At 46.7% G+C, this 14904-nt stretch overlaps 1 protein-coding gene across 1 annotated transcript in view; it reads left to right on the top strand.

The window, feature by feature from the left end:
* Positions 1 to 812: 812 nt before the first annotated feature.
* The window catches only part of TRPC5 (transient receptor potential cation channel subfamily C member 5), a 90176-nt gene continuing 76084 nt past the window's right edge, over positions 813 to 14904 (top strand). Inside the window, exon 1 of the mRNA XM_079318758.1 lies at positions 813 to 1025. The gene's annotated coding sequence lies outside the window, so the exon portion shown is untranslated. The remainder of the gene's footprint in view (positions 1026 to 14904) is intronic.

Genomic DNA, 14904 nt, shown 5'->3' with positions numbered 1-14904 from the left:
TGTGTGTCTCTGTGTACAGGGTGTGCGTGTCGCTGTGTGTAGGGTGTGTGTCCGTGCGGGGTGTGTGTGTCGCTGTGTGTAGGGTGTTTGTCCATGCGGGATGTGTGTCTCTGTGTACAGAGTGTGTGTGTCGCTGTGTGTAGGGTGTGTGTCCGTGCGGGGTGTGTGTCTCTGTGCACAGGGTGTGCGTGTCGCTGTGTGTAGGGTGTGTGTCCGTGCGGGGTGTGTGTCTCTGTGCACAGGGTGTGCGTGTCGCTGTGTGTAGGGTGTGTGTCCGTGCGGGGTGTGTGTCTCTGTGCACAGGGTGTGCGTGTCGCTGTGTGTAGGGTGTGTGTCTCTGTGTACAGGGTGTGCGTGTCGCTGTGTGTAGGGTGTTTGTCTGTGCGGGGTGTGTGTCTCTGTGTACAGGGTGTGCGTGTCGCTGTGTGTAGGGTGTGTGTCTCTGTGTACAGGGTGTGCGTGTCGCTGTGTGTAGGGTGTGTGTCCGTGCGGGGTGTGTGTCTCTGTGCACAGGGTGTGTGTGTCGCTGTGTGTAGGGTGTGTGTCCGTGCGGGGTGTGTGTCTCTGTGCACAGGGTGTGCGTGTCGCTGTGTGCGTGTTCGGGGCGGGTGTCTCCGCGCGAGGGGCGGTGTGTGCCCGTGAGCGGGTGCGTGGGGCGCGGCGTGTGCCCGGGCGCTCCGCTGGGTTCGGCTCCGCTGGGTTCGGCTCGTCTCCGCTCAGCTCGGCTCTCCTCGGGCCCGGCTGCCTGCAAGGCACGGGCGGAGGCGGCGGGGGCAGCGCGGGGAGCTCCCGGCGGGGTTTTTGGGGAGGCGGGTCGCAGCCCTGCCCGCCGCCGCCGGGGCTCGGAGGCGATGCTGCGGCCGCCCTGCCCTGGCCGCGGGCGGCGCGGAGCCGCGGGGCCGCGGGCAGCGGCGTAGGGACCGGCCGGGCAGCGGGCGGGCGGCATGGGGGCGGCCGGCGCATCGCGGATGAGCCCCGGGCCCGCGGGCACCCCGGCGGGTTCCGCCTGACGGAGCGGCGCGGAGGTGAGCGGGGACCGCACCGGGCGGGGGGACGGGGCCGACAGCCCCGCGGGCACTCTCGGAACTTGGAGCCCCGAGCTCTGGAGCGCCAGGCGCGGGTGATCGGGACCGCTCCGTGCCCGCATCCCCCGGAGCCACCGGCACCCGCCTGCCCCGGCGGGCAGCGCTGCGCACGCTGAAGTTACCGGCGGCGGGGCCGGGAGGGATGCGGGACCGGGAGGGATGCGGGACTGGCAGAGATGCGGAGCCGGGGGGATGCGCGACAGGACGGGATGCGGGACTGGAGGGATGCGGGATTGGAGGGATGCAGGGCTGAACGGGATGCGGGACTGGACGGGATGCGTGGCCGCACTCCCCCACGGGAGTTGACGGGAATCGCATCCCGGGGGACGTTGCTGGTTTTTATCTGCCCTTGCCCTAAATGACAGCACGCACCGACCACCTGCACCCTCGCAGAGCGGGTTAAATGCCGAGTTAAATTGCTGTTCTTTCGGGCAGCCCTTGATCTGGCTGTGAGACGTCTGGGTGACCCACGTGCCCTCAGCATGGGAGAGGTGACAGTGATACCGGAGGGGTGTTCTCTGCTGTAATGCTTGCAGGAGAAAAACGCCTTTTTTATCGACCCCTCTTTGAACTACCAGGCATCTCTCAGTTTATAGTGTATCAAATTCCGCAGGGAAAAAAAAAAAAAAAAAAAAAAGGAGAAAAGGGCTGATTTTCAAGACTCTTCATAAGTTCATTTGTTTACTATGGAGCCGTGACTTCAGTGGTCTCTTTGGTATAAAAACATTCTGTGTGTGATATTTTTGGTGGCATTGACAACAGATTTGTTAGTCATGGTTATGAATATGGTAATGTGCGAGTCTCCCATTAAATTCGCCGTGCTCTAAGGTAACATGGTTGAACAGTCGGGTATTGCATTCTCGAGCAGCATCACTTTGAATTCCCAGTCTGTTTGATCACTTCTTCTCAACTTTTCCACTGTATTGTAAAAAAAATTTTGATCCTTCTGCCGGTCAGATGTAAACCCTAAGTTTTGTGCCCGGTCACAAAGCCAGCTTATGTAATGCAGTGCCCTGTGCAGAATGCAAGAGGGGATCAGGGAGCACAGAATATCCCGACTATGAAGGGACTCACCAAAGCTGGAAGAAAGGATTTTTGGGAAGAGGATTGTCTTTGTGGTCACGGTGCCTGTCCCCACGGGAGAGCTGAGCAGGGTTTTTCTGTTCTGAGGACATCCTGCCTGATCCTGGGCAGGGCTCTCAGTCTTCTTCGGAGTTGATTGCCTTCTCCTTAATGACGGCATCTCCTGTGTCACTGCTTCCCAGGGCTCCGTGAAGCTGCTCAGAAGCCCTTGAGAGCACTTTTCAGCCAGGCAGGTACTGTGTAAATGCAAATTACTGCGTTGCTGCTTTAAAAATGCTTTTCAGAAGTTAAAGCGGTATCTTTAGGCAGTTTCTTGGAACTTGTAGCCAAATGCCTGTTCAGGGTGCTACAAAGCAGACTAAAGGAACTGAGATTTTGACTAATACTCCCTCTAAAGGAATCTAGTGTTGTTTCTCGAGGAAAAGCAGGAAAGCAGCCCCCATTTGGGGGTTATCAGATGTGTCACTCTGTTCGGGCCATGAGTATTCGCTCCTGCTTTCCCTGCCTGCAACTTGGCAGCAATTACCAGCTGAAGAAATGCTTCAGCCCCAAAACCTTTAGTGGATGGAGACATGAAGGTGCTTCCCCTGACCACAACACCCCTGACCTCCTGGGAGCCCACTGCTCTCTGTGGTGGGGCTTTGCTGTTCCCTCTGCTTGTACTTTTATTCTCAGCTGCAGCAGGGATCAATACACTGCCAGATAGGTGCAAGGCTTCCTAGGCAAGAACTATACCTCAGACACTGCTACAGAGCACATCTCTAGAATTAAAAGTAAAGAAAAAAGGTCGAGGTGCTGGTTTTTGGTTTAGTTTGTTGCTTGGTTTTTTTTTGGTTTGTTTTTTTTTTTGTTGTTGTTGTTTTTTCTTCTAAAGCAAGAGAAACTAGATGGAAAAGGACTTGAGCTTGAGACTAGCCTCTGGTCAGTCTTAATATATCTTGCAACTGCATAGAACATGAACAAAAGTCCTTACTTTTATTACTGGGCTTCTGAGAGAATGATTTCTCTTTTAATGTGCATGGCTTTCACTGTAGTGTATTGAAATCTCATTGGTTTTGTAATTTGTTTTTAAAAAGGTGTTGTTACTTTTCACAACCTCTTCCTGCTTTGGTAGGATCTCTGAATAGCTTCTAGAATTGCGTTAAAGGTAATGCAAAAGCTCAAAATTCTTTGATCAGCTTGCTTTCTGCAAAGATTTATTTCAGGCAACCTTAAAAAAATCCTTAGGATGTCAATTCTGAGGTCTTTTCATGTTGTGGATTTAATAGACAAGGTACTGTCAGCTGAGCTATGAGTCTTGCTAAGAATATGATTACGTTGTTTTTTGAGAGATGTAGTTCTTGAAAACATACCTTGGAGAAGAAAATTCACAATAGCTATGTGCAAATAATTTTTTTTTTCTACAACAGATGGAAGAGCAGTCAAGGGTAGCTAAAATTAGTTCGAAACAGAATAGATTATTCCTACAAGTACAGTAGTATAATTTGTACAAAATGAGCCAAATCCTACTAATTGTTACACTGTAACTGGTGTAAATATAGAGTAATTTATTTGCCTGTATTTTCTCCTTCTTTATGAAGAAATGCAGAGCACAGGGGATTATGAGGCTGTTGGATTTTGACATGCTTGCAAAAGTCAGTTTTTCCTGAAACCCAGTGGCAGAATATGGCCCCCCACTCTCATCTTGACAACAGCATAATATTCACTCCCTGAGACTCCAGTTCCAAATTTGCTGTAATGTGATTGTGGGTAGAGGGTTGCTGAATGACTCAGATGAATGTAGCTCAGAGTAAACAAACATGTAAATCATTTCTGGCTAGAGACAGAGAAAGGAAAATATGAGAAGAGCAGAAAAAAGCCAACCTGCAGGATGAGACATTGGTAAAGTCTTGTTTAGCAAGGATCACCAAGTTCAGATGAGGTGCAGCCATCAAAAACTGGGAGCTGGGTTTGCCATGGTCTTTTATCTCTGGAATGAGAGGCACCTGTGTGGAGTGAGTGCCCAAATGCAGGTATGGCACACAGAGTTCTGCAGTTTCTTGGGCTGGTAGCTTGGTACAAAGGTGAGCAGGTTCTTCTCAGCGCCTGCACTTGGCACATTTCAGACAGTGGGAGCTGGGAACCTGGTGTGCTGCCTGTCCCAGACAGGCAGGGTGCTGCCAGGGATGGATGTGAGCCTCTGTAAAATCCAATTTGGGGGGAAAAAAATTAGCACAAGCTAGCAAATGATTCCTAAAAGATTCTGAACCTGAAATTCTGGTAAGCAATGTGGAGCTGGTATGAATAACTGCAGAGGGGTCCAGACCCAGGGTGTGGTTCAGATTAAGAAGTACCAGAGCAGGTCAGTGTTTTTCAAACAACTGTGGCTTTCTTAGCTAGACAAGCACTAAATCAGAGCCAGGCAGAGGCTGCTCTCAGTTGATTTTCCTGCCAAGGGAGATGGCCAGTAAGCACAAATCTCTGCAACACAGCACCTTGCCAGCCAGCTCCTCTTGGATGCCCAGTGCAGTCAGAGCTCCAGGGAGGATGGAGCTGTCCCTGGGAGAGGAGCTGCAGTGTTGGAAAGCTGGGCCAGGGCTGTTATTCCTCTCAGCTCTCGCAGCCATTCCGCTCCAGTGTGTTTTCAGGCTAAGTTAGGTTAAGTTCCCTCTTGGGGAAGCAAGAAATGTGCTGGCATCCAGAGTTGAGATGAGGAGAGCTGGGGCTGCTCCCCTCCTGCTGCTGCATGAGCATCAGTTCCCTGCAGCTCTGCCTCCCTGCTGGATAACCTGCCTCCTGTTCTGGCTGCTTTTATCATCATGGTACAGAGCTGCTGTGGTGTTGGAGCTCTTCAACACAAAAGTTGTGCTCTCCCTGAGATTTCTTGCCTTGGAAGGCAGTGAGTAGTCCCTAAGTGAAGTGTGGCTTGCAGTGTTTTCTGTGAGGTCATGGCTGGGAAGGAACTGGAGGCACCAGGAATATTTCTCTCTGTGTTTGAGTAGCAGGTAGACTTGGTTCCTCATTTTCTCAATTTTTTATTTTCTTTAGAGCACATCAGACTTTGTGTTGGTCACAGATATATTTCATGGGCACTGTGGTCACAGTGTTGGTCACACACCCATGATAGGAGACCTGACTGAGGCAGCAGGATGGTTTCTGCTAATGGGAATGATGGGTGTTTCTGGTAGCTCATTAGACACATATTATTATTTATTCTCAGCTCAGTCTCTGGATTCAAGCCAGAAAGATGCTTTGTCCTTATTCCCTTCTCCCTTCTCTCCCTCTCTCTCCCTCTTCACGTGCTGTGAACATGTTCCAGTGAGAACTGAAGCAATTTCCTGGCCCCTCTCACGTGTCCTGCATCCCTTTTTTCATCCTTTGAGAGCAGTCTGATTCACTGTTTGGGAAAGAGTGGCTTAAGCACCTGAATAGAGTCAGATAGATTCCCTATCATGTCTGCTAATTAAATTGTAATGCTGATTACCACAGGATTCTGTGGAGGGCAAAAGCATGAGCAGGTTGAAAAACATGAGGCAAGTTCAGAAAGCACAGAGAGAGGACAGGAAAGATGAAGGTCTGTGTGTAACCTCTGCCTCCCTGGAATTGTCAGGAATTGCAGGGAGAGTGCAGAAGGGCACCCAGACTGCTGCCCATCACCAGAGATGGCACCCTGGGATAGAAGGAGCATGGATTTAATCCATTCCCTTCTTCTCCCAGCTCTGACATGCACAGCTTGCTAAAACAGCAACTCACTTTCTGCTCAGTAAAATAAAGAGGGAAGGATAGAGCTTGTGGAATAGTCTTTGTTGGGCATTTTGGTTCCAGAGTGATAACCAGGGTAGAGATTTCAGCCTGCTCTCACAGGTATTAATGGATTAACATAGGAAGCTGCAAGAATTCCATTGTGTGAAGCCTTACTGACAAAAGCAGTGAGAGGATGAAGCCATTTGGGGCTCAGGGCTCTGCCTGGGACAACAAGATGAAATAATTCCTCTCTCTCACTCAGTCTTTGTGTCCTGTTCATTCTGGTTTTGCTGCATTAGGAAATGGAGGTGCTGATCACTCACTTAGCCTGGAGCTGCAGTTAATGGAAATCTCTGCATTATGTGTATTGGGGTATTTGAAAGTTTCCAGGTGGAAAGACCTCCAGGTTTATAAAATTGTCCTAATGCCCTAAAATTGTTCATAATAGGAGCAAGAGGAATAATAAGGACTGTTAGGATGTCAGTGCCTTGTCACCCATTTCTCCTGTGAGGTCAAGTTGGAAGCAGGGACCTGAATGGACAGGGGGCTATGAGGGGGTCCCTGAGTAACTGCTGGGAATGCTCAAATTCAAAGAGAAGCATCTGCTGCAAGAGAGGGATTTTCTAAGTGAAAAGAAGAGGTTATGTAGACAAAGGAAGTAAGATGTGATCTATGGAAGAGGGCAGGAGAGCACAGAGTGTTTGAACAGAAAGATGCAAAGTCCCTGCTGGGGCTATAGTGAAAATCCTTTTCCCAGATCTTTCTGTCCTGTGCAATGCCATCAGGGGATCCTCATCTGGGAAGAGCAGACTGAGCCTCTGAAAAATCTTGAAAGTTTGCTTCTGCTGCAACATCTCATTTCTTCAGCAGGAAAACAAAGACTAACTTTCCTCTTGGGAGAGTCCCTGAGCTGACCCCAGACCAGGGCAGGGAGATACTCTGTAGCTGGGAAAAGGGCTCCAAGCTTCTCTGATTTAAGGTCTAAGCTTCTGCCTTGAAATGCACATCTTTGTTTAAGCCTGGAGCTCTGTGTTTATGGGGTGTTAGGGCAGGTGTTCTGACATTTGTCTGTGGGTTTCTGTGGATCTTAAGCTGATGCCAGGTTTGGAGTGGTACCTTCCCAGCTCTTCTGACTTCTTCCCCTGCTGCATTTTGGCTGTAGGAGAAATGGAAAGGATAATGCAACATAGTTCCTTGTGCAATGGAGAAGCAGAAAGAGAAAGAACTTTATTTAAAGAAACACTACACTTATATATGTAGGGTAGTACATGCAAAACAGAATAGAAAAGACTCACTGGTCCAAGAAAGCGACACCTTTTTGAAAACATGCTTTATGCAAAACATCACGAGACACTCACACATCTCTCACACACCCTGCAGGTGTTTAATCATTGTTAGAATTTCTTGTCCTTGTCCTTGAGAAACCCAAGGCTTCAGGGCTGCTTTTTCCCTGGTTTCCAGCTGTATCCAGCATTCCCCACCTGCAGGGTGCTGGGATCACCCTGGGAGCTGGGAGGGGTTTGCTGTGGTCCTGTGGAGCAGCGCCTGCGCGCAGCCGGCACATCTCCACTTCCACATTCTCTCCTGCAGCTTTCCCTGCACCCTGTCTGTAACCTAATCAAACAGGCTGAGCAGCTGGTGAGTGGGAGCCTTGCCTGTCAAAGACAGGAGTAGGAATATCAGCAGTCAACAAGCCATCACTTCAGCTACTGGCACAAAATGGAATTGGGAAGGGTAGGCACCCCTCCCAAAAATAAACCCATTGCTGTCCACAGGAGCCACATGAACCCCTGGCTGGCTGAAATATCTTGGGAAAAGAAAGGATGGAGAGTGGCTTAGCTGAAAAGAGATGCAGGATGCTGCAGTGGATGGAAGGAAGAGGTGTTGTAGAAGTGTTTTACATACAAGGGTTTGATGATCTCCAGTCAAAAATAGTTCATCTGCACTGGCCATACACCTATGGAGTGAGTCAGGGAACACAAAGAGGAACAAATATTCCTGGGTTGTCCTCTGATTTTACCAAAGATTTGAATGCACTTGTGAATGGAACAAAACTTAAAATAGGTGGTTTTGTCCTACAAAAATCTTACAGGTTCCTGGTATGTCACTCCAGTCTTCAAGCATAACAGTCAGCAAGCTCCCAAAGTTTTTAATTATTTATGCAAAGAGGAGCATCTAGAGAATCCAAGAGCCTGGTAGTTAAACCTCTCAGGAGAGAGCTGGGGAAAGACAAGGAGAGGCTGGGATTTGGGCCACCAGCACTGGTCTTTCTGTGGGGAATAAAGATCAGATTTGTCAGAGTTATTAGCTCTGCCTGGTCCCTGCTCAGGGACATTTCCAGTCCAAGGCTGAGTTAAATTCTCAGAATTTCCAGCTCTTGCCAGGCTGAAGGGAATTGTGGCTCTAATCAGCCACTTCTCTCTTACCAGTCCTGGGGCTGGCTGTGGCTTGGATTGTTGGTGAAAACTGAAGGGCCCTTCTGTGAGCACAGGAGCAGCAGTGGGAAATTAAAAAATTCCCACTGACTTCAGCAAGATTTAGATCTGGGCATGAAGAACAGTGTTTTATTTCAGATGTTCTCACTGTTCTCTGAAAAGTTTATTTTTATTCTTTCTTAGGGCACGCTGTGTGATAGCACCAAAATTCAGGGTGAAGCATTTGGGTTGTAAGGAAAGAGTGATGTTGCTGCTGTGACCTTCCTGTACATTTTGGGATTAATCTTTGTCTCCTGCAAAAACCAGCTGGAAACAAAACTTTTTCACCTGTGTCACTGACCTGTGCAGAGCAGGCCAGTTCTGTGGGTTGGCTTTTTTATCATCAGAGCTGTTTTTTGCTGCTTCTGCACTCAGAGAGCTTCCCCTCAGTGACCAGAAGTGTGTGTGGAGCAGCACATGTGACTGGTGCCAGTTACCTTTTGGGAAGCATCCTTCTGTCCCTCCCAGATTGGGGGCTGGCTCAGCCCAGCAGTTTGGGCAGGATTTGAGGCTCAGCCCTCTGCAAACACTGGGTTACAGATGGGGAGTAAATGCCTTGTGTTGTTTTGTGCTGTGGCAGCCTGAGGTGAAGGGAACTAAGGAGTTGCTCAAAGTGACAGAGGTGTGATTCCTGCAGTCCTGCTGCAGAGCCCCTCTCAGAGTCCTTTAATCTGATTATTCTGCTTGGCTGAAGTCCTTTAACTGCCCAACTTGGAGCCCTGAGTCTGAGAGAGGATCCTGTGCCTGATTGTTCCAACATTTAAACCGGGATAAAACCACAAACACCTGTGGAATCTCTGCTGTCAGATTATTCACAGCAACAACATTGTTTCATGGGTTTTTTTTTTTCTTGCTGATGGCTGTTTCAGACCTTGATCCAGGTTCTTCAAATGGCTCTGGTGTTCATGGATGTTTGGCCAAACGTGCTTTTGCCAGCTTGTAGATTGTCTCTCATTTTCTATGATGCCTGTAGGAGATTTTGGGCAGCCACAAGATGTGGGTCTGTTTGATCCAGACACTGATGCTTGAGCCTGAGAGCCTTTTCAAATGCCCTCTGCTCATACTGGCAAGGTGAGAGCCACATTAAGGGTGGGTTTTCCTCCCTTTCCAAAGGATCACCAGGCTTGAGTGGGAACAGCTGGGGCATGCAGAGAGAGCATCCACACAGCACTGGGTCCTGCCAGAGCATCTTCCTGTGCTTAAATGTTTAAGCATTATGAAGAGAATGCAGAGTTAAAAAAAAAATAAATCAAATTAGGTTTTCAGTTCTTGTTCACTTCCGGAAAATGTGAAGTATGTTAATGGCATCATTACTGTGCCCATATTGCAGCTTAAATCGGCTTTTATGGATTGAGCCTCTTAGCCTGGAGTTAAGGATAGATTAGCAGCATTTCCACCCATTTTACAGGCAAGGAAACACAGCAGCACACCCCTGATCAGGCAAGATTGAGAAGCCCAAGTCAGGTTTCTTCCTTCCTTGAGGCTGTGCCACACAAAGCTGTCACTGAGTTCAGTTTATTAGCTCAGAAGCAAACGAACAGTGTGCTACTAAAAATGTGGATGCATCAGGGGCACCATCCTGCTGTGTGGAATTTGTGATGGATGGATTCCCATTTTATTCATCTTTTGTAATCTCAGCACACAGAATATGCCTTTGTGAGTAGTAAATGGGGAATCAAGTCATAAAGAATTGAGGCTTCAAATGTGAAAAGTGAAGAGTAAGGGCAGTTCTTCAGTGGAAGTGAAGTCTTTTATAGGGAAGAACATTTACAAGTATCATGGATAACTGATGCTGTTCAAAAAGTACTTGTTTGTTTCCAAATTAACCAACACATAAGTAGACCTGTTTGTGCCTCATTTAAATTCTTTTTTTGGTTTGGAATCAGAGGCCCACCCTAATGTTTTTCATCCAACACTCTTGTTTAATCCATATGGATCAATTATCATTCTCAAGAGCTGCTGCTAAAGAGAATATCCTGCACCTGAAAAATGCACTGTGGAAACAGCCTCCTCAGGCTGCAGGATTCTCCTATCCCAGATGGATCTCCTCAGTGCAGTGGAGATGCTGGAGACACAATGGGTGTTTGAATACCTTTTTAAAATTTTTTTTTATTTGGAGCATCTCTGTTTTTGCAGATGTTTGGAGCATGAGTGCACTTTGCATGGGTGCTTGAATCCCTGAGAACTGATGGATGCTGCAAAGCAATGGGCTGTTCCTGGTGGAAACACCCTGCTGGCATTGGACCAGCCAGGATGTGTTTGTAGCACTGCTGACACTGCCTTTCACCTCTGGGCAGCTGGGGACACCTTATGGGGCAGAAAAGCACAGCTTTAGCTCAAAGGAAATATTAAAAGAGTGTGATTGTGGCAGGAGTGAATCCTGTTTGTGTTTGTCACAGCCCAGGAACGTTCCATGACCTGAGCATCTTCACCCCCAGGGCAATGCCAAAGGAGCCTTTGCAGAGCCCCCTCGATTTTTCCTGCTACCCCACACCCTATTTCTGCACAGAGATGTGTAAGGCATCAGAAGATGGCCATGTTTTGGTCCAGATTTGTGCTTTATTGGGTTCTAAAGCTCCCCCTAAGGCAGCACACATCCAAGCCCAGCACAGCACCACTGATGATAGAGACATACTCCTCATTGTTCTCTTTTCCTATTTTTTGGGGTGCTGGGGAGGGGAGACAGAGCCCAGAAGTGAGGTGAAAATAGACTTAACTCAAAGCTTAGCAGCTTTGGGGCTGAGAAATGAGGAAGTTGAGTAGCAGCATGTGACAGACCCCACTGGTGGCACATGAAATGGGCAGCAGTGCACAGAGATGCTTTGATGTGCTCCCAAAGCTTTGCAATGCCTTCCCTGCTGAGCTGGAGGAGAGTTTTAATTTGGAGAGTCTAGTCAATGGTATCACAAGTGCAATGAGGCAGGAAGGAGTCCAGGATAGTGACTTCTCTTTTCAGTTTTAGCTGTGAAGTCAGGAGTTTTGTCACTGGAGTCTGTGAGACAAGTGGATCTGCATAAGCAGAGTGAAATTTAGAGTGCACAAAATGCATTTGGAACAATTTGGCTCTGCTCTGGCTGAGGCAAAGTGAAGGAAGAGCATAGTAAATTAATAACTAACACTAGAAAAGCAAATAGGAAGTTAAAAGAATGGATTGGTCTAAGTGCTTTTGTGCTCCAAGATGACAGATAAATATATACAGATTTAATTAGGAGAGGGTTATTTGAAATCTCAAAGCCAACTATCAGCCTCTCACTTTCTCACAATATTTTGTTACAGCCTACTATAAAAAAGGCAGTTAATTAAAACAGATTTATTCATCCAATCATGCAGGTGTTACAATGAGACAGTGTTTCCAGAACCTGGGTATTTTTGTTCAATTTAATAGAAAGCAATAATATCTTGTAGGAGGTGTCTCTGCAGGCAATATTCATCCCTCCTTCCCTGGGTGTGTTCAGTGCTCTGCCCTGAGCCCAGCAGGCTGCAAACACCCCCTGAGGTGCTGTCCTGCATTCCAGGTGTGAGGAGGGAGGATTTCCCCTGGGGTTTGGTGCTTGCAGGGCTGCAGATGCTGATGCTGCCTTCCCTCAGGGTTTGCAGCCTGATGCTGATGCAGTCCATGAAGAGGAGTCACCTTGAGTTATGCAAGTGCAGACCTGCTGCTGCAGTGCCACAGGGATGTCCCTGCTGCTCTGAGCCATGGCAGGAGCAGGTTTGGGAGCTGGGTTGGTGCTGTGCCCAGCACTGCCCAAACCTGAGTGGACAATTTGGGTTTTTTTGCTCCAGGGAGGGAGTGGATCCCAGAAAACTGGAATTTTTTGAGCTTTCTGTGCTTTCTGACACTGACCCCCTGTAGAACACTGCTTTTGACCTGAGCCCGTGGAGAAGCTTCCAAATTTGAGTGATGGAGTTAAAATCACAGGTGTGTAGTTAAATAGAAGTGTGTGCTTTCATATTGTGAAAGGTTTTAAATGTGAGGTTTTTATAATATAATAATGGGTATGGGACAAGATGGAGGATTTTGGGTGTTGTTTCTTTCTGTCTTTTTCCTTCTTTATAGTTTCAGGCAGTAGTTTTTGGTTGGACAGTTAGTGCTGCACTGAGGGTCACAGGAGTTTGACTATTGGGTTAAAAGTATCAATAATATAGGTGTTAATTCTCTATTGGACTGTTTAGCTTTAAAAGCTGGATTCATTTGTAGCTAGCTGGATTCATCTCCATTTTACTCACTTTTAGCAGATAGCTGGAAGTGTTGCTGAACTTTCTGTATTTTAGATGAGATTTAATAAACAACCAAACCAAAAACACGAGAAAATCCATTTCCTTAATGTGTTTTTAAATCCTGGCTCTGAGTGAAGGCAGAAGAAACTGCAGACAAACCACTAATTAAATGGTGCAAATTTGGGAAACACAGAGATAGCATTTGATTTTTTCCCACCTGAAACATCAGCCAAGTGACATTTGTCAGTCACAGTGTGACAGTCCAGACTATCCTGCTAAGGGTTCACAAGGAGCTCTCCTGAAATGCAGGGGAATTCTTGGAGGAGTCCAGATTCTTCCACCCAGGCCCTTCAATCCTGGAAGGGGATCCATGGTCTCCTGGCTAAGCCAGCAGAGGTTTGGGACTGGCAGGATTTTTGCTGAGTAGGTTTTTGGCTTCAGAGGACATCTCACAAGTGGGACACTGTTTGCTTCACCTGACCCAGCACATCCAAAGGGAGTTTGAGTGCTGCTGTCATTAAAAACTCCACAGAGAACTCAAAGTACAAATAAAGGGAAACTGGCTAATAATTGTCATATTTTAAAAAATCCCACCAATACCAATTTTGAGGTGCAGAATAGACCCTTAGCTAAATATTTTGATTTTGCTAAGGAAAATAAATCATCAATGACTGAAAGAGGGTGGACTGTTCTGAGACACCTCAGGGATGAAATAAAATCCAGAGTACCAAGAAGAAAAAGAAAAGACTTGAGGTAGAGAAGCATCTTCAACTTGGAATCCCTCCAGACTGCACACTGTGAAACACAAAATGTTTGGATTGTCCATAGGGGATCCTTACTAAGGATCATGGAAAGAGTAAATTGCAGGAGACCCTGAGTTGCCTTAGTTCAGGTACCTGCCTTAGTTCATCAGAGTAAAAAACTAGTTTTGGTTTGGTTTTTTTCATGCATATACAGGTAACTAGCTACTAAATACAAACTCATTCCTTTAGTATCGTTACACAAAGGGACCTGAAAAATCAGGTTTTGAAGAAATTGTGAACCTGAATACTTTTGATGAATCCAAGTGTAATTAAGCTAGCAGGGATGCAGGGTAATCCTAAAGAGTCAAAGAATTAATTTTAGATTTGTGACAGAAGCAAGGTCAGACTCAGTATTTTAATCAATCACACAGTCTATCTAGGAACAGCTCAGAATATGAGGGAAGTCACAATTTTCCCTTGTGATGATGCATGTAACATGTCTTCCATGCATATTATTTCTGCAGTAATTTTTGCTGTTCTTCTGTGAAAACTAGATTGCTGGTAATAAAATTTAATGGACAATGTTGAAGAATGCTAACAGCTAATTACATGAACAAGGAAATGTGTAAAACTAACCACAGAGCTTGAAATTATGGAGCTGTACATGGTCATTATGCCAGTGCCCATTGAAAGAATGAGGGGAGAAAAATCCCCAGGTCTTGATTTAATATCTTTGCCAGTTGCTTGTTATACAAGCTGGGTTTAGCCCTTTTTTATCTTTTTTTTTTAATCTGACACTATCTGCTTTTCTGTATCTGGAAAGAATATTTCTGATGTTGAAGAAGAGAGCTGTGCAGTGAAATTTATTGAAAATAAGAAGAAGCAAAAAATGAATTCTAGGAACAGGACAGGTTCCTGTCACAGCACACCTTAAGTGAACACCTTAATCTTAGCTCATTTCTTGTACAAGTTTTATTTATGTCACACCTTTTAGGTGGGGCAAAATGGGTGGGGGTGTCTTCAAGCACCATCCAGGCATGGAAGTAAAAAGGATAATGAGAATGCTAAAGAGGAAAACAATGCAAACTGGTAACTTTCCATCTCCTCTCCTGTATAAGGATTGGAATTGTCACCAGCAGTGATTGTGCCTCAGGATTAAACCCCTCACTGAGATGGATGGGACTGTTCAAACCTCTCTAAGCTCTTTGTTCCTTTCCAGGCTGTCTGCTAACTCCTCTATCTTTGTAAGCATCAGATACCTGAATTTTCAGACCCTTCAGAGCTATAGAGGACAGAAGCTTTCAGATGAAAAAGCAAGAGGAAACCAAAAGAAAATGAGGATTTGTCAGAAGAGACCAGCAGTGCATCATCACTGTACATCTGCTGCTCTTGTTTGAGGGAAAATATCAGCAGGGAAAACATCAGCAGGGAAAACATCAGCAGGTCTCATTTCTGCACTGCAGTTTTCCACAAGGGGTTCAGCTGTCAGTCAGTGGTTAAGGTGTGGATGGAACAAGGTTCTTTACTGCCCTGGATATTCTCTCAGAAGTTGGAAGTCCCTCCTGCTTTGCTTCCATT

This window comes from Erithacus rubecula (assembly GCF_903797595.1).
Source record: "Erithacus rubecula genome assembly, chromosome: 15".
NCBI lineage: Eukaryota > Metazoa > Chordata > Aves > Passeriformes > Muscicapidae > Erithacus > Erithacus rubecula.
Note: the sequence above shows the minus strand (reverse complement) of the source record. Positions and strands in the feature narration are given on the sequence as shown.